The following is a 21,841-nucleotide window of genomic DNA, read 5'->3' as shown; positions in this document are numbered from 1 at the left end:
CACACATAGTGCAAACTGGCTATATGTAGATGAGAACACTTATCTATGTAATGGTACACACTGCAGATCACAGTATGTGATGCACACAATGTACCACATGTCTGCTAGTACTATCAGTTTAGGATATATGCTTGATAGCATCAGCAGGCCTTGTTGGGGTTAGTCCTTTGGGGGGGCTACATCACACATTACATATAAAATACTGCAAAACTCTCCAATTTCTAAGTTACTTAATTTCTAAGTTACTTAAGTGAACATATATATGCCATGTGGACATGGATCTAGGACTGTTGAACAAACGTTCAACAGTCCGAATCCAAAATCACTGAACGCACGTTAACAAAAGCGCTTTTACCAAAAAAGCACTTTTGTTAACGTCCGTCAAAAAAAAAGGAAAAACAACAAAAAGGTGTTTATGCAGGGGGGGGTCGCCCCCCCTGCCACCCCCCATGTGAGGGGCTGTGCCCTCCACACCCTCCTACTTTAATATTCTCACTCTGAGATCGCATTACAATGGGGAAAAGGAACAATTCCCTTACCCGCACCGTAGTATGATCTCCACAACAGTCATTCCTCCACGACTCCCTTAGCTGCAGGCATACCTACACAAAAGTGTTTTTTCGGTTAAAACTTTCGCATAAATATGCCCGGCCATTAAGCCTTCATTGAAAAGCACCATCGAGCATCAGTCCTAGACCCATGGACATACACACACACACACGCACACACACAGCAAGTAGCTTGGAGTGAGATTAGAAGCTGTACCTATCTAGTCTTACATAATATAGCTCATAGTACTTATCACACATGCCACAGCTTAAGTCTGTTGGTAGACTGTCAGCTGGTAGCCTTAAGGTGGATGACATCATCAGGCCTTGTAGAAGAGGGCAGTTTGGAAGCCAACAGCAAGTTATAGGGCCAAAAAGTGCCTAACCTTGCAGGCAGATAGCCCATGAGGGAATTTCAGTTGTTTTGCAGGGGGATACACACACACACACACACACACACACACACACACACACACACACACACACACACACACACACACACACACACACACACACACACACACAAAACCCCTACCTATCTAGTATTATACACTATAGATCACAGTACTTACCGCACATGCCACAGGTTAAATCTGCTGTATATGTTATTGCATGAGCAGTACTTGTGCATTACACAAACTAGGCTGTTATATTGAACAACATCTGTAGTCTGCAAAGTAATATTGCTTCATAATGTTATCTGCATCTAGTATCCTAGCAGTGAGCTAACTGTTATCTTTCTAGATTTGTGTGTACAGTTACCAGTATTGCCATATGTGGCTGTTTGCACTTAGATAGGCAAACCTGGTGGCAGGAACAATGTGCCCTGTCCATGCATGCATTGACAACACTATATATGACACTGTCTATGTGGTGACATCCAGCAGGCACAAGTATTTGCATATAAGTGGATTATGTACTGCTGCACCCTTAGTTTGGATCCTTTGAGCAACAGTATAGATGTGTGATACTGCAGATTAACTTACCATTATTAGGGTGTTGGAGAATACAGACATCCACACACATATTTATGTATATAACAGGGATGTATATATAAATGTAGCTGTGTGTGTATGATATGTATATGTATACATGATGTAGGTATATGAGGGGAGTCTATATCATTTTAATATATATATATATATATATATATATATATATATATATATATATATATCGGTATATATCTATTTGACACGGCATAGAATTAGTTATAATATGTATGTAGGAGAGAGATAGTGACAGATGGATATGTATATGTGTATGTCTGTATGTATAGACATATCTATACATAACAGGTCATTCTGATGACTGGGCAACAGAATTGCATTAATTTTAACTAAGTGCATGGGCATGCCCCATGGGTCTGTCAGTACTTATAAAGTGACTCCAGGCCACACCTACCTGTACTCCAGTCAGGAATTTTGTATGTTACAGACAATGACATCTGTCCCTATTTCTGCAGTACTGCACTTCACTCAAAATGTCCCCAGCATTCCCTAGCTGTCTGTTGTACTTAACATGTGACTGAGGTTCATAATGTTACATCACAAACAGACTGACAGTCTGTGAAAGCACCAACATAATAATACCTCACATGCAAAAGATGTGACTACTTCCAGATTAGAAACATCAACACCATCACCCATGCTAACGTCCCTAATTCACTGAGCTACACAGCCTGCCAGACAGAGTAGAGTCATTCATCACACAGTCAACAGCATATATATGTACGTTGTTATTCCTGCATTACGTGTGGCATACAATGTGTGATCAAATTCTATGTTACAGCCCTGAGATTGCCTGGTCTTCTGAAATACCATTGGTGAGTTACTGTTAAAGCAGTTATATGGAAACACTGTTGTGCTGGGGCTGGGGTACAACAGCACATGATCTGCTGGGATAGACAGTAGTCCAAATATCATGTGGCCCCAGTGTTTAACATTCCCACTGACTAATGAAGTGAATATTCCAACCATGAGGGATAGTGATTATTAATTAACATGTACTATTGGACAGGCTATCTATAGTTCCATGTGGATGTTACTTCTGTCCACATAGCCCACTACTTTTCCTTGCATAAATGCAGCAGAATCATACATTCAGTACCATATTATATTAATCCTTACAACTGGTGTGCAGGTTACACTTACCTTGCGAATGTGGCAGTTGGCAGAACTGTAGATCATGGCTGACTCTGCTTGATGCAAGCAGTACACAGGCAATACATGGACAGGTAGAGGTTGTGTGGGTTGCCTGGGATCAACTGTTTTAATATATGTATGCGAGTAGGAGTAAGGTATCAGTCACTAGGGCCCTAGGTTGTCAGTGAATATGCTATGCATTGTCTCTTAGCCAAAGCCAGGGCATACTTGACATGCCTACATCTGCTTACAGGGACATCATCAGTGGATTCCTTCTCTGAATACTCCTGTGTCTGTGGCTGTGGTGACGTAAGCAATGGTGGGGGGCTGTGTATCCCTTCCCTTTGCTGATCCTGTGGCAGCTGTTTCCGCAGGATCATATTGTGTAGAATAGCACATACTATGAATATATGTGCACATGTGGCTGGAGAGTACTGCAGGGCTCCACCAGATATATCAAGGCACTGAAACCATGACTTCAGAAGCCCAAACACATGCTCTATGATGTTCCTAGTTTGTACGTGTGCCTCATTATGACATTTTTTGGTGTGTGTGCATGCATTTTTGATAGGTGTTATTATCCATGGTCTCAATGTGTAGCCAGCATCCCCCAGTAAATGGTCGTGTGGGATGTCCCCCACTAGCAAACATCTGGTACAGCTGTGATGCATGCCAGATATGGAAGTCATGATAACTGCCAGGGCTGCCAGCACACACATTTGTGATAATCCCCTGGGAATTGCACATGACCTGGCAGTTGATGGAGTGGTACCCCTTGCAGTTGACGTAGATTCTACCCTCCTCACCTGGTGGTGCCTTGATGTGTGCATGAGTGCAATTTATGATACCCAGTACCTCAGGGTAGTGTGCTACATGGTAGAAGTGTTGCATATTGCTGGCGCTCACCTCCGGGGTGTCGGGAAAAATAAATGTGCTCACTTGCATGTGGTAGCATGACATCTAGGAACTGGTGGTGTGCTCTGAATTCTGATAACTGTGAGACACCTATCATGTCCCCAGCTGGTCTTTGGAAAGTATCTGTAGCTAGTATCCTAAGGGCTACCCATTACTTTGCTTCCAGTGGGATGGGTTCCCCTCTGTTGGCCCTGGGTCTGAGTTAAGGGTGGCAGAGCTCAGTGAGTTCTTGTAGTATGTCTCTGTCCACCCTGTAGTGCTCTACAATCTCCAGCTCATGTAGCTCCTGGAAGGTTACCCTGGGCCTGAACACTCTTCTCCTTCTCTGTCTAGAGCTATTGTCAGCAGCAGCAGCAGTATCAGTAGCACTGACTTCAGCATCTAGCACATACGTAGCAGACCTGCTGCAATCCCTAGCATAATGTCAGTTTAAAATTCCCAAGTCTGTACTCCAATGGTGTAGAGTATGGGGGAAAAATCAGACTGTAGGGTGTATGCATCCTTTATAGTGCTCTGACCTAGGTGCTGACTGCGTGATTGGCTACCTATGATGCATTCCATTGACCTAGTATACCATTAACGTCATTTAATGGCCCTAGTTTAAGATAAACAGGGATCAGAACTAATAAATATGTCATTGGCTTTTAGATGCACTCAGCTCTGTGGCTCACTGCTGAAATGCATGCCTTGTAGGTAAACAAACCTTAGCACTTAGTGTACACACCCTCCAGACTTCCACACTCAGCATAGCAGTGTGCAGTGCAACCATGCGGAAACACGCACCCCATAGCTAAACAAAGCATAGAAGTTAGTGCACACACACCCCTTAAATGACATACTCAGCATGGCAGTGCACATGTAATCAGGCGTAGATAAACTGAAATAAGCTTAGAAGTCATTGGACACACCCTCCCCTGATGTCAGCTACCTCCCCTGTAAACACCAACATGGTTCTCTGCCTACACGAAGGAGATATGCGGATATGATTACCCCTTTATGCTATTCAGTAATTCCACCTCATTTGCATAGGGATCCGTGCCCACAACCTGGAAACTATATGCTTCATGGCACTACTACGTTAGCAACAGTACAAATGCACCATTGTAGATATGCCATGCAAGGTCCCATAATACATTTCTGTCACATAATATTAATTTCGTTTTTTCCAATTTATTTTTATATAAAGCATGCTTGCGCACTGCAGCAGACCACACAAACATGCCCTGATTATTAAAAAAAATAAAACTAATTTAATTTATTTCCTTTAGTTTTTAAGATGTACAGGAGCTCATATTTGTATGTGCTATGCCATTTTTGTCCATATATCTACATTTTTATAGTCCCTTTTGTCTGTCTACCCTCCCATACATGGAATTTTTCCGTGCACACTACAGACACTGAGATGAGGTCTGAAAGGCTGCCTATCTGCTTGCTGGATCAGTTTACCTGACTCATTTGCATGAGACTCACCTGCTTATGAGGTGATTTGCATACCACAGAACTTCCTGTGTTGGCCCGTGCATGCACGCCACTCAGCAGTGTTTACTGGCTCTAAAACCTGCTTACTTTTATGCAAGCAGTGTGGCTCTATGCCTACATGGTAAGAAACACCATGTAGGCTTTGTTAAATTCCCCCCATTATTTTTCTATGACTTTAAGATAAAAAAAAAAAAAAGGTAACCCTCATCAAAGCCTGGAATGGTTAGGTAAAGAAATAACAGAAATATTTGTTTCTTAATCTGTTCAGCATTGATTGTGGAAGGAACACCCTGCATATATCACTTCAGAAGTAACCACAGTTACATTAGTAGTGGTATTCCTTGACTTGATCATACCTTAGTCAAAGAAAGTGAGTCAAAATAACATTTCATTTTAACTGCATACCTTTTAAGTTAATACTGACCTCATCATCAGTCTGGCTGTATCAATGATCTAAAATGTATGTTGAATGCCATCATGTTCATCTTGATTGTTAAATTTGTCATTCATAAGATAGTAAATGAAGTCAAAAAATTACACCTGAATATGTGGGGATACACCAGCAAAGTCAATAATGATAATCCAAATCGCAGCAGGTGCTGGTGTAGGAAGGCCCAGGTTCAGATCCTTGAAACAATATACACCAAAAACTAAATGACACGATATAAAAGTAGTGAAAGAAACCTTCCACTAGTCCACTCTTCGTTTCCACTAGATCAAAGTAAATCACCACGCTATCAATAGCAATGTGGAGCAATAATTCTTTTAATAGCAGTGAGCGCTTTCTATCGGCGCTTTCTCTTAGACTGTATAACAATAAAACAATTCAAACAGCTGCTTTTTAAAACAATACTCATCCTCCTATTGGTTGAGTAAAAACATCACATGTACAATGAAAAGCAAGACCTACTTCCTCTTATAAAAAACACTCTAAACAAAATCCGTTACTGACATGCTAGTACATAAACGGTTTCTGAATGAACATAATATGCATTTCGTATTACATACTTCAAAATATTAGTATGCTGAAGCTGATTTTACATAGAACATCCACAACATAAACGGAACGTAACTGCAGATCTAAAAGTCCCAATTAAAACATTTACTAAAAAGAACCCTCTCTAGGGACGACAACATTCTCTGCCGGTAGGTCATCCGGGCAGCATAAATACATAACACATTACGCTTAGATCAATGCTAAGCGTATAGGTTAAATGAATTATTTGATATGATTCTCCTTGATACATACAGCGTACATACATTTCATTACGCTTAGGCAATGCTAGGCGTGCGTTTTAATATAACACTTACCGCTCAAGAATATACGAGCAGTATTTTTGCAACAGCATCTAACCAAGTTCCATTACTGCTATCCAAGCTTAACGTGGTGCGTCAGCCAAAATACACCACTCAGCTTTCACGGGAACATCGTCAGCTAGCATTTAAAGGAGACGGTTAACAGAATGTACACGATCAAATTCAGTAGCCTTAATTATGTTTCCACTCATAAAATAGAGTGCAGTAGAGATAAAAATTCAAAATGTAAAATATAGAATTAAAAATTCAAGATCCATTCCCTCTAATGAAAACCAATGAAATGACTTAAAGTAGCAAAAGGTATAAGTTGGGACAGAGGGAGTTCGGACTCCCCTCATCAAAGTCCGATTGCAGCTCAGGCGAGGCACATGTAAACACAATCTAATTTGCACTAAGAAAGAGAGGAAACTCCTGGCTATACAACTACTTTAGCGCCAGAAAGTATGTGCACCTTCTAAAATGAACATGCACCTTACATACTAGATGTATACATATAATAGAGCGGGCTTTGGGGGACCCGCTATCCAGGGGATACTAATTCCTGGAAATATCGTGTATATGGTAGTATATAAAAGTGGCCACTACTGATAACACTCATTCTAAGTCCTAAAAAGAAAACTATTGGGTAGGCATATTCTACATTAAAAGGCAAAACTAAAACTAAACACAGACGACTGTTATCACATAATGCACAAAAGGGAAGAATTTAGATGTTACCAGCATGGTATATGGTATTAGAAAGCATAGTCACAAGTAGTAAACAGGAAGATATACATTTTACATTATTGTTGCCACAACATGGAAATAATAGAGCTCATATGAAGAGCAAGTAGATACAGAGCGACAATATCCATAGACAGAGGAAGGTAAGCAGGCATACAATTAGTGGCCAAAGAAACAAAGGCAGAAACATACCATTGACATAATAGGTTAAATATTGTGTACGGAAAATGGGTGATTATCCCATACAATGAAATAAATATACCTATACTACAAAGAGAATATAGTGTGGAAAGTTAACATATTGCCACTATTGCTTGGGTACATGTAATTTCCTATTCCTAAGGAATGGTCTAACTTGTACCTTATCATTCAGGCCTGGGTAGTGCTCTGCCCTCAGCCTTATAATCCATTTCATTTCATTCTCAAGGGTATAGTTAATTATGTCCCCTCCTCTGTTACTCTTGCCTATCTTCTGAATGACAAAGAACTTAAAAGTATGGGTAATTCCACTTTCCTTATAGTGTTTTGCCAAGGCATTAGTCAGTAGTCCTGTCCTGATGTGGTAAACATGTTCCCTAACGCGTTCTCTGAAAGGCCTGTTGGTCTTACCCACGTAGAACGCTTCACATGCTACACATGTAGCCATATAGACAATGTCCGAACTTTCACAAGAAGTCCTAGTATAAAAACTATACCTGTGTTTAGTGATGGGATGTATGAAACTTATTGTTTCATCAATGAACATGCACTGGTTACATTTACCACAAGGTCTTGTATTAATTAACTTTATATTCTGTCCCCCTGTGTCTAAAATATTCCTAGGTTTACACAGTATCCTTTTCAAATTCGGTCGATTCTTATATGTGATACTTGGGTGTGGTCCCACAATATCTTTCAGGTCAGGGTCTAGCATCAATAGATCCCAATGTTTCTCCATAATGTGTTTCAGGTCTGTCGAGTCTTTAGTAAAAAACATAGAGGTTCTATTCCTGTTTGACGCTGGGGTGGTATCCACCACCAGGTTTGGTGAGGGGTCAGAAAAGTATGGTTTAGCCCTAGTGTTTCTTAGGGTATCTACATTCATTGCAGTAGTCTCAAAGGTGTTCCCATCATAACCCCTCTGTACAAATCTAGCTTTTAACTCTTTAAGTTCACTCTCATAACCTTCATTAGTAGGGTTCAACCTGGAAGCCCTCATTATCTGGCCCTTCATAACATTATCGAACACATACTTGGGATGCATGCTTTCTCTGTGTAGGATAGTGTTCCTATGACATAACTTCCTGTGTATATTTGTATTAAGTAACCCACTACTCAACCTCTGGATACTCACATCCAAAAACGAGATGTGGTCTTCTGAGTAGTTCAAAGTGAATTTAAGAAAGTCAGTGGAGTTGTTCATGCATTCAACAAAGCCCAACAGTCTCTCTCTGTCACTATTCCAGATGAAAAAAAGGTCATCGACAAATCTTCGATAAAAACCAACATATTCCTGGAACTGTTGTGTGTTAAACAGAAAATTCTCCTCCCAGTGTGCCATCACAAGGTTGGCGTAGCTATTTGCACAGGACGTGCCCATAGCTACGCCATCCTTTTGTAGGTAAAACTCATCTCCAAACACAAACACATTATTGGATAAAACTGTTTCTAATAGCAGGGCAATAAACTCTATTTTCACCAAAGTGAAATTAGAATGATTCTTGAGATATTCTTGTATATATTGAACCCCTAAATCATTGGGGATAACAGTAAAAAGGCTCACAACATCAAGTGTAACTAGAATATAGTGGGCATCATCCTGTAAATGTTTCATGTAGTCATATAGGTCCAGTAAAAATTGTTTACTGTCTCTAAGAATAAAGCTATTGTTATTAACCAATGGTCTTAGGTGATACTCAATAAAAATAGAAAATGGTTCTGTCGCCCAACCCTGGCCAGCTACAATCGGTCTCATCGGTGGATCACTTACCGATTTATGGACCTTGGGAAGCCCCTGTATAATAGGGATAAGAGGATTCTTCACTCTAAAGTATTCATACAACTCCTTCATAATACTGTTAGATGCTAATAACTCATCTAGCATATAGTGAACATGTGTTACCTTTTCTGTAACTTTATCCAGATCTATCTTCTGATAAAAAGTTATATCTCCCAAGAGTGTACCCATCCTATTGTTGTAGTCCAGTACATCCATAAGGACAATGGGTCCTCCTTTGTCAGCCGGTCTGATAATAAGTGTGTCATCATTTTTAAGGTCCATGAGTGCTTGTCTATGTTTGAAGCTTAAATTTTGTTTGTATGGTACGTTGCGTGTTTTCTCAAAGTGTTCATAAATGTCATTCTCTGTTATCTTTGAGTATACATCCAGCAAAGGATGTAACTGATGTATATATACACTATTACATTTAAATCTACTAGTGTCCAGTCTCTCGGTTACATTCCCAAAATCAAGTTTTAGTTGGACATTTCTTACAAACATTTTAATATCAATAATAGAGTCCGCGATATTACCCCTTCTAGTGGGAATAAAGCTGAGCCCCTTATTCAAGACCTCTTCCTCATATTTATTAAGGTGTTTATTAGACAGATTCACGACTAGCGAATCGTTTTCTCCCACATTCTTTTCAGGGTAGGTCCTTGTTGTTCCCCTCCAGATCCCTTTCTCTTTTGTCTGCCTCTGCTCATCGATCTTGTTCTCCCTAAGTGCTGTTTCTGTGCTATGGGGAAAGGGGTATTAATGTTACACTGTGTAACCTTCTTTCTAACGACCACTTCATCTTGTCTCACTCCATTACTCATGGCATTAGTGCCATTTTGTGATGGAGCAGCATGCATGTCTGCTACAACCAAGATGTTGTTGTTATCTGCACCTATATTAGATTTGCTGGAATTATCTCTTCCTTCATCTTCTTGAAATACGATTTCCGTATATGAAACGTTCCTTCTTGTATTTATATCTATACTGGTGGTATCACCTACTGTTCTATGACCCTGCTGTCTGTCTGAGTCCTTTGCAGTATTGGGGGTATTCCCCTTCACTGTTTGTACATAAGACATAGGTCCATTAACATTGCCTGGGGGATATATATTGTTATTCGCATTATAACTACTCCCAGTTGGTCGTTCCCTGGGCCAGGTGAATACATTAGAATTCTTAAAATCCCTTAGGTCTCTCATAATTTTATTTTTCTTTTGTTCAATCAACCTCCGTTCAAACACCATAACATTATCTATGACTTTCTCTATCTTAGTTTCTAGATTAACATTCACATATTTCTTAGTCAAAGTATCATACAAAACATTCACTTTCAGTCTGAGACTTTCTTCCTCTGGCAAGTGAAACCTAATTAATAGTTTCATATAATTGTTACTGAGCTCAATATTGAGCTGTTGCCATTGGAATAACAGTTCCGGTATAGTGTCTCCGGAGGTAGGCATTTTTAAAATGCGTAAACCTCGGGGGATAATGTGTTTGTCCAAACATGCTTCGAAGTAATGCCGTTGGACCTGTAACTTCTTCAATTTAATTGTCTCAGTTTCTAATATATACAGGTCTTCTGTTAGGTTCAAATGATTCTCACTAGCGTTCATACTATCCATTTGGCCCAAATCCGGCTCATAAGAAAGGAGCAAGTTCTCTTCACCAGTTACACAAGCATAAAACCGCCCCAACCTATCCCTGGGTTGGGCAGTTTGTGGAACATATGGTAGTTCAATATTAGATTCCTTATTGTCAGCCATACCCACAATTCAGGAGTATAAAACAAAGAGAATAAATGAAGTCAAAAAATTACACCTGAATATGTGGGGATACACCAGCAAAGTCAATAATGATAATCCAAATCGCAGCAGGTGCTGGTGTAGGAAGGCCCAGGTTCAGATCCTTGAAACAATATACACCAAAAACTAAATGACACGATATAAAAGTAGTGAAAGAAACCTTCCACTAGTCCACTCTTCGTTTCCACTAGATCAAAGTAAATCACCACGCTATCAATAGCAATGTGGAGCAATAATTCTTTTAATAGCAGTGAGCGCTTTCGCCATTCGGCTTCTTCAGACTGTATAACAATAAAACAATTCAAACAGCTGCTTTTTAAAACAATACTCATCCTCCTATTGGTTGAGTAAAAACATCACATGTACAATGAAAAGCAAGACCTACTTCCTCTTATAAAAAACACTCTAAACAAAATCCGTTACTGACATGCTAGTACATAAACGGTTTCTGAATGAACATAATATGCATTTCGTATTACATACTTCAAAATATTAGTATGCTGAAGCTGATTTTACATAGAACATCCACAACATAAACGGAACGTAACTGCAGATCTAAAAGTCCCAATTAAAACATTTACTAAAAAGAACCCTCTCTAGGGACGACAACATTCTCTGCCGGTAGGTCATCCGGGCAGCATAAATACATAACACATTACGCTTAGATCAATGCTAAGCGTATAGGTTAAATGAATTATTTGATATGATTCTCCTTGATACATACAGCGTACATACATTTCATTACGCTTAGGCAATGCTAGGCGTGCGTTTTAATATAACACTTACCGCTCAAGAATATACGAGCAGTATTTTTGCAACAGCATCTAACCAAGTTCCATTACTGCTATCCAAGCTTAACGTGGTGCGTCAGCCAAAATACACCACTCGGCTTTCACGGGAACATCGTAAGCTAGCATTTAAAGGAGACGGTTAACAGAATGTACACGATCAAATTCAGTAGCCTTAATTATGTTTCCACTCATAAAATAGAGTGCAGTAGAGATAAAAATTCAAAATGTAAAATATAGAATTAAAAATTCAAGATCCATTCCCTCTAATGAAAACCAATGAAATGACTTAAAGTAGCAAAAGGTATAAGTTGGGACAGAGGGAGTTCGGACTCCCCTCATCAAAGTCCGATTGCAGCTCAGGCGAGGCACATGTAAACACAATCTAATTTGCACTAAGAAAGAGAGGAAACTCCTGGCTATATTTGTTATACAGCCAATGGAAGTTTGATAATCTTTTTTCTATGCAGTGGATGACAGTTTGCTAAAGAGATATTGCCTATAGCTGACAGCGAAAGTAAATGTTTCTTTGTTTTACCCTTAGGTATCCATGGACCTCAGGTAAGAGTCTATTGCATAATATTACTATGTTCAAATTTTATATGTTGGCAATGTGCTCAGTGAGAAGTCTTTATGCAGTGGAATAATGGCAAGGTTAAGAGAGGATGTAAGCTGAAAATATTTTCACTACTCAACACAACAAATTTTATCTTTTTGGTATTCAAGAAGACATATGATTCCATAAGCAACTATTTTAGTTTTGACAACTACTTCAGGAGTTTAATTTGGGCAAGAACTACTTAGTTTTGTATAACAATACTGTTCCTCCTACATATAACACAACAGAATGACAGACAGTTCATTGTAAAGATAACAAATTAACATATCATCTGAAGAGCACAGTACACAGTATTGAACCCTTAGTAAAACTTTCTCAGCTATATATGCACTTGTTAAGGATGATGGCCATTTATCTTTGTATACAGTGTAGCCAGACAATCCACTTACACTGTTATTAAGGTCATAACAAGTCTTAAACATGGCATACCTACAACTAGTGGGGTTTGTCTTTATTAGCCTCTATGTACCTATAAAAACTTAAAAAATAAAAAGTAAAAAGTCAATGGCATTCAGTAACCATGTGCCTGAAATACTGGAAAGTCCTTAAGGTGTCATTTGCATATATCCCATGGGGCTTCACTACAGGAGGTTTATTGTATTACACAGTGATGGCTCTAGCTTGGTTAAGTCTTTCTTGTAATTTTTACTGAAAGATTTGTCTGTGTAACCTTTCAACCTTTTGCTTGCCTATTTATAGCTACTGATACTATTGCAGCATTATCAAAGATGAGTGATATTTAACTCAAGAGGAGAAATTCTACTGATGAGCATCCATGACTGATAAAGTCAGAGGCCTTTGACTGGTCAAATAAGTGGTCTGGAGTAGCCTCCTCTTTTGCTATAATTCTGTCAAGTATACACAGATACTGAATGTACATTGAAAAATAGCATGCTGTTGTTTACTTAGTAGACAATAGTCTACAGTGGTACATACCTTGGCTCTTCCAGTGTGGTGCTGGATAAAAGTAAAATGTTGGCAGTGATGTGTAATAGCTGCCAAGGTCAAAGCCATTACTGTTGACAAAGCAAAGTCAAAAGTTGTAGAACAAATCATGCATTTACTACTGATAATTTATTACATGCCTATTGACATCTCCATAAATAGAGGTGCCTTTATCACTGAGCAGTTAAGATACAAAAAGCTGACCATCATTATACACTGTACCACAGAGAACTAGAGCTGCATATGACTGGTCTGGTATTTCAGACAGTTCAAACTAAATATCTCTAAAAGTACACCATATTCACATACAGAGGCAGCGCAATAAGAACATGGCAAATGACCATTTTCAGTACTCTAAGATCTGAAGACATAGACAGCATATAGATGCATGGTCTTAATGATCATCCATACTGCAGGCTATCTCCAAATTATATCCTCTGTGATTTTATGAATGTGCAGACGATTCTAACATAGTGAACTCCTGAGTGCTGCAGAGATGTGGTTTTGCTTCCACTTTAACCAGATTAACTGGTGATAGATGACATATAACTTCCAGTATCAGCAGCTGAACAGGTAGCACACTAACCATTGCTGCTGGAAAATCCGAAAGATGTAGCTTGTATTCCCATTCCAGAAGTTTGGATCGCAGACACTTCAGTGCACCATAAGGGAGATGTTGTACTCCTCTAAGTGTGTTGCCCTTTGGATGAGACATTAAACTGAGGTCTCATCTGTATAAGGGAGTGGTCTCCTGGCACATATGAAAAAGAAGTTCCCCAAAGCCCTTGCCAAATGTCCTCTAGTTTGCATAAATATTACTATGGATCTCCCCTAAAAAGAGGTCATTGGCCCTGTCATCAAGAAATACATAAATAAAAATGTGCCACCCATGAAAAAACATATGTACTCACTGGTAAAAAGCCACATCACCTGAAGGTGAAACAGAACCAGATGGATACCCTGTATCTCACCCCACAATAAGGACAACCAACATCATCTATAAGATTTTCCTTCAGCAATAGTGAGAACTGAGTTCACATAGTGCTGCACAACCAATGTGTACTACAACGATGTATGCACACTACACCAATGTATGTGACTGCACCAGTGTATGTGTACTACACCAATATAAGTACACTGCACCAATATATGTGTACTGCACCAATGTATGTACTGTGTGTACACTGCACCAATGTATTTGCAGTACACAGATGTATGTGCACTACACCAATGTATGTAGAGTGCACCCGTGTGTGTATACTGCAACAATGTATGTACGCTGTACCAACATAGGAGGCATTGATCACATCTGAGGGTCACCGTGTTGCACTGTTACTGCCGGATACAGGAATTAGACCAAATAGCATGTGCAGAAACATCCTGTTATACATTTCAATCACATAATCCTTGTTGAGATCATTTCAGGACTAAGGATCCCCTTGTTCTATACACCATGCAGTGGTTTCATATCAGAGGTATGAGACACATTTCTATGAATCCTGACACTTCAAAAATAAACTGCTGTTAAACAAATAGCAGTGAATCTTCAAACTGACTGCTACACCTGTCACCCATTTTTGTAGAAGAGGAGGAAATGGATTGTTCTTGCACCCTCTCTATGCCCACATATCTGCTACTTACATACACAAATTTTGAAATTACTGTACCTAAAAGAAATACTTAAAAACAAACTGCAGCCTCAGACTTAATGCACATTCCCATGCATTCACATGTTCAGTTATATTTTTCCAAGGACTGCTAACCCGATTCTCACAATTTCTTAAGTCATTCTATGGCACATGCTTGTGGCTATGCTAGATGCAGTGTAGTCTAACATCACTCATAAGCATGTCTCAGATGCCGGAAGGGGAACATTTACTCATATGATTTGTTTGTTGGATATTTTTATGTAATCTGCCATTTTAAGAATTTATTAGAAGTGTAGTGTTAGCCTGTCACCTTGTCAAAGACATGGATTCATTTTGGCGAGGTCAGTAAATTAGACTGTCAGTATAATGTTTCAGCATTATTCTCTCTGTTAAACTTGTTATTTATTAATGGGTACATTGCCAAATATTTATCTTCTCTTTTTAAGCAGAACATGGTAATCTGCTTTATTTGTTACATGACTGATTTGATTTTTTAGTGATCTGCATAACTTTTCATCTTTAATTTCAGACGTCACTCATTGTGGATTTGACACTTTTGTGTTTTGGTTGAGTGTATAACTGATATATAACAAGTGGCTATTTTTGCTCTTGTTGTATGTTGTTAGCATTATATTTGATGTGTACATCACCTGAAATCACACACACACACACACACACACACACACACACACACACACACACACACACACACACACACACACACACACACACACACATCAAATAAATGCATTGTTAAGCTTGTTGTTACAGTTTTTCAAGATTAGTTGTTACAGTTCTTGTAAATTTCTTACCTTATATGGATAAATGTGACCGAGGTATACATTCTTATTTATTTTCTTATCTATATCTAAAATAATTTGTTATGCTGCAATAGTTTATTGTTTCTGAAAAATACAATGCAACTCTTTAAATATTTCTAGAATCATACTGGTGAAATATGTGGTACCAACAATTTGCATATCTAGTGGTCAGACATATAATGCCAATATACATTTATATTTATAGTTATAGTTACAGTTATATTTATTTATTTTATTTTATTTAGCTTGCTTACTGGGGTAGTACACTGACTACAATAAACTATTTATAGGTGTAGCCTTTGTGAAGAAATTCACGAATATAAATGAATAAAATAAAACAGAACAAATTCACAAACATGGAGTAATCACAGAAGTAAGAAAATCCCACAGACTATTGAAACAATATATAAATATTACTAACAGAGGTGAAAAAAACAAATGTAGATTTATTTTAATAGTATATACAAGAGGGAAACAGCAGGTAAGGGAAGAGAGTTGAAGCAAAAGTGCTGTAGCTGAGGGAATTAGGTGATGCGTTGTAGTACTATGAATGATCTCTAATTTATTTTCCTTGACTCAGCAGTATTAATAACCTCATGAATAAATAGTTCCATCATGAATGTAAATGTAGTGTGTGGAAAAATGTTACAATATGTAAAGAATATAGATTGGTGGATAAAGTTAGTGAGGTGATACAGTTCTTTTAAGTACTTTAGAGTATATTAATTATATTAATATAATGTATAAAGCTGTTATGAAATCACAGTTAAGTCAAGATAGGCCACTCCTACATCCCAAGCCTATGCTGACACCATTTATCATGTCCTGTTTCTCAGAAAACCAGGCCTTTGGCTTTACAGATCATCTGTTGTCATATGACTCCTGAGATGTCATTGTTAAAACAAAGAATACATAAGAAATAGATTAATTCTAAAAAAAAGCAGGTTTCTTCACTTTTCATTTCATTAATTGAAATAACGGAACTGCTAGTAAACTTCATTTAAACCTTATATTTGGTATTTATGGGGTTTATATTAGAACATCGAAGTTTCAGAACTTCGAATGTTAATATCGAACCCAATTCAGCAAACCTGGATAACATTGAACATTCAGAACAGCAAATGTTTTCCTAGGGAAAACATTTGCTGTTCTGAAACACATACACACAACACAAGCACACCAAGCAAACAGCAGTCCACACACATACACCTAAAATCTTACATCTAACCCTACACTAAACTGTATATACACCACTAACTATCTACTTACCTTAACCCAAACCCTAACCCTAAGCTCCGTCACTATTGCACACTCACCTCACCTGCGCCCTAACCCTAACTCACCTACCCCGCCATAACCCTCACGTCAACACAATCGCACACTTACCTGACCCGCACCCTACCCCTAACTCACCTAACCCACTCTATCCTCACTAACACACAATCGTACGCTTACCTGAACCTGACCCGTAATGTTCCACCACAGCACTGAAAATAGCGAAGGAACATAAATGGACAACTGAATTCTTTCCCTGGGAAAAAAATTTGGTTTTCTGCAGCTTCACTATTTTCAGCATTCACTGAATAGGGTTCGATATTAGAACATTCAAAGTTCTGAAACTTCAATGTTCTAATATAGACCCTATTTATGAGCCCTGTGCAAGTCTGATTACTGATGTTTTGGCAATAATCATGGGTTCAAAAGTTATCAATGGATTCAAATGTAACCAAAATTCTAACTGCATCTTTATGAAAAAAATAGGAATGATATTATATTTTATTAGGATAAACATAAATAAATAAATAAAATCCTAGCTTAATACTTTTATTAGGCAAGTAATAACATCTCACAACAAAGAGAGCACCAAAGATTCAAACTATTAGATTACTCTATATTGGAGTGTTTCTTTGAGGATTTCAACTGTCAGCTTGTAATGGTCTTCATCATTCAGTCCTGGGTTTGATTCCTTCAGTTGCCACTTGCATTCTGTGCAACTCTGAACAGTTTTTTTACATAGGCCAAGCAACTTGACTAGCCCCTTACATAAGGATTTTCTGCCAGCTGGTCTTACTTATTTAACAAATAAAAAATTATGGACATCAGGCAATCCTTGTATCCTTTAAAATTGTGAAGTACCATAATGTTTTTGAAAGTATAATGCTAACAAAATAACAAAGACCTAAAAATTATAAAAATAATGTAATTTCTCAACAGAAAGACATAAAGAAAATGCTCATGCTATGATAGCACAATTCATTCATCCTGTTCAGTACAGCAGATAATCTATAAAGTTTCCATTGAGTGTGTGTGTGTGCTTGCATGTGTGTGTGTGTGTGTGTGTGTGTGTGTGTGTGTGTGTGTCTGTGTGTGTGTGTGTGTCCAGTCTGTGTGTCTAGCAGGGCTATTGAAGTGATCCCATAGGTAAATTTATGATTTACCATCCACTCGTCAAGATTTCTCTTGAAGAGAGACAGTGATGGGCTTTGCCTAACATAAACTGGGATTCTATTCCAGAGTGAGGGAAGTCTCTGGGACAGGAATCTATCCCTCCAGCATGTCCTGTTTATTGTTGTGCTGAGGTTTAATTCACTGGAGCATGTGGCTCTAAGAGATTTGGTTTTCTTGAGGTGGAGCATGTCCATTAATTCCGGGTTGGACATGGCCTTATACGTCAGGCAGAGATCACCTCTGAGCAGGCGGTAAGCAACCGAGTAGAGCTGGGTTTTTTTTAGTCGAGCTGCATAGGGCATCTATTTCAGGCCCATGATCCTCTTGGTGAGGTACTTCTGTGGTCTTTCCAGCTGTTGAAGGTGTCGAGTAAGGTACATTCCAAATGGGGCATTGTACTCTATTATGGGTCTAATGAGTGATGAGTAGAGGGACACAATGACCTCTCTTGATCTAGATGTGAACCCTTTCTTGATTAGGTGGGCTACATAGAAAGAATTTTTAACCACTTTGGCAATGTGATTATCAAAGGAGAGGTTGCTACCTAGCTGGGTCCCCAGGTCCCTAATTACATCTTCTGTACTTAGTGGATTACCACCTATGTGATAATTCATGGGCACTTTGTTTTTCCCAAAGGGGATGACTATGCATTGTTTGGCATTTAGCCTGAGGTCATGGTTCTGACACCAGGTATCTGTCTCTGTGAGACCCTTCTGGAGGATGTCTGTGTCAGCTGGAGAGTCGATTATGGCCCCCAGTTTCCAGTCATCTGCGAACTTGGTCCGCCATAATCCTCCTGTGCTTGCCTGTACCTCAGAGAAGTATATACCAAACAGGAGGGGTCCCAGGACCGAGCCCTGTGGGACGCCACTTGTAACAGGTTTAGAGTCAGACATGGCACCTGCAACTCTGACCATGTGTGTTCAACCCATGAGCCAGTTTGCAACCCATCTCGTGACATAGGGGTTAATGTTCAAGCTGGTGAGCTTATCTATGATGCCAGAGTGAGGAATGGTGTCAAAAGCCTTAGCGAGGTCCAGGTAGGCTGTGTGGACTACCTTTCCTTCATCTATGGCCTTTGTAACTATTTCAAAGAAGTCAACTAGGTTTAGGAGGCAGGATCACCCTTTAACAAAGCCAAATTGGGTAGGGTCCCATGTCTGGAGGTTCCCAATGTCTTTGTTTATGAGTTCCATGATGATTCACTCCATAGCTTTGCAGACCAGGCTAGTTAGGCTTATAGGGTGATAGTTCCTAGGTTCTGTTGTGGCACCACCTTTGTGGTGTGGGATGACTGTTGCTATATGCCATTCTTTGGGTACATAGCTTGTGGTAAGGCTGAGTTTGAACAGTGAATTTAGGTGAGGGTTTAGTTCATTTTGGAGTTCATGTAAGATGCAGCCTGGGATACCATCCGGTCCCATTGATGCTGTGTTTTTAGCTTTGCTGTTATTACCTGCGTGTCTGTGATGTCTGGGGCTCTGCATTCTTCTGGGATGGACACAGGCCCTTTTGGGGGTGAGGGGGGGGTGAAGTTTGCACTGAACCTGTCTGCCAGGATGTTGGCAATATCAGTTGTTTCAGTGTATTTTTTGCCATTTTGCACTAGCTCAGAGCATATCTGAGAGTTGCCACCTAGATTCTTGACATAGATAAAGAAGGCTTTGTGGTTATCTTTAGAGTCTTTGGCAATTTTTCTTTCGAAACTGGCCTTAGTTGATTTTATGAGGGATCGTAGTTTCTTGCTAATATTGATCAGTGATGCCTTTCTTTTTTTGGATTTTGCTCTATCATGCAATAGTTTCCTCCTTCTGTTGTGTAGCTTATTTATGGATGGGGACCACCAGACTGGTTTCCTCTTTTTGGAGGAGTGAGACTTGGCTTTACTTGGGATGACTCGATCCATGCATTCCTGTAGATGCTCATAGAATGCATTTGTAAAGGATTCTGTGGTTTGGGCAGCATTATCCTTTAGCAAGGGGGCTTTGAAACTTTCCACCTCGGTCTTGAGATGTGTGAAGTTGGCTTTTGAAAAGTTTTTCACAGTGGTTTCCTTGACTGGGGGTGGGGTCGGGATGTGGATGTCCAGTGTGATTAGTTTATGATCTGATCTTACCAGTGAGGGGTTTACCTCTGGTGTGGAGCACTGATTCCCCATGTTGGTGATGATCAGGTCCAATATGTTGTCACCTCTTGTGGGTGTGGTGACCAGCTGTTCCAGGGCATTTGAGTTTATAAACTCTAGGAAGCGTTGGGCAAAGGAGTTTGTACTTTAGTAGTTATCCCAGTCAATGTTTGGGTAGTTGAAATCTCCCAATATCATGGTGTTAGGTAGGACCTTTATATTTTCCAGTGTTCTCAGGAATGCTGAGTGGGGATCCTGAGACAAGGTAGGTGATCTGTACCAAGCTACGATCTGAAAAGCAGCTTTGCCCACTGTTAGTTGCACATGGATGGTTTCTGAGGCCTCATGCTGTGCTACTAACCTGGAGGTGTGGGTATCCTTTATAAAAATGGATACACCCCCCTCTTTTTCTATTTTGGTCCGGGTTCTGGGGCCAAAAGGTATGGTATGAATTGTAGCCTGGTAGTGCTGGGGTGCTCTTTGGAGCCTTGAACCAGGTTTCTGTTACTGCACAGATATTGATTTTCTCCATGCTAAGGAGTGCCTCAAGTGCATTTTGAGGTTTAGACCTCTGGCATTGAGTAGCATTACCCTCAGTTTTTGGTTACTTGTGTTGTTTATGGAGGTGGGTTTGTCTTTTGAGCCTTGCCTAAAAAGGCACTATGGGGGAGGCAAGAGCCTTGGCAAGTATTCGAAACCCTAAGGGTGACAGGTGCAAGCCATCTCTGATGAAGCAGCATAGCTTGCCGAGCATGTCGTCCCAGGCAGACACTGGATCCCCTTTGAATGACACCAATAGATTAGTCAATTGTTAAAATTGATCATTTTTTCTTTGTACTGTGGCATCATTCTTGGTGACGGCAAGATGCTACTCGGAGTCAGGGTCATACCAGCCTGGGCTACATGATCAGAGAGCTCCTCTATGTCTCTTTTCATGTAGTCCAGGGAGGTACGTCTCATGTCGTTCACATCAACATGTACAATGACAAAGTCATATTTGTACTTGTTTTGGAGTGACCTGAGTGCTTGTGTTAAGTGGCAGATCCTGGCACCTGACAGGCAGCTCACAGTAATCTCCTTGTTCAGCCTAGTGAGTGGAATGTCAGTGTGCTTGATAATAGAGTCACCTATTACTAGTGTATTGGGTGTGTTGTTATGCCTTAAGGGCTGTGGTTGCATGGCACACTGACTTTGTGATACAAGGTTGTTGTTTGAGGGTGGAGGCTGCTTGGATGTTTGCTTTGGAGGTCTCTGCTGCTTAGGCAGATTTTTATTTAGAGCCTCCAAGTATGTTTTTGTGTATTTATGTGTGTTGTTTGCTGGTGCATGTATGACTGTTGTATGTGAGACTTGAAGTGTGGTGCAAGTGTTTCCCTTCTCCTCCTGACTGGCTGTACCAGCCTTGGGTTGAGAGAACTTGGCCTCCAGTTTGGCTGTATAGTTGCATCTCTCACATACATTTGTGTTTGTTGGAAGGAGGAGAGGGTTGTCTGTGTACATGAGGCAATTGTAACATTGTCTCAAAATTCCCAGATTCACC

This window comes from Protopterus annectens, chromosome 1.part0 (genome assembly GCF_019279795.1).
Source record: "Protopterus annectens isolate FY-2018-M chromosome 1.part0, PAN1.0, whole genome shotgun sequence".
NCBI lineage: Eukaryota > Metazoa > Chordata > Ceratodontiformes > Protopteridae > Protopterus > Protopterus annectens.
Note: the sequence above shows the minus strand (reverse complement) of the source record.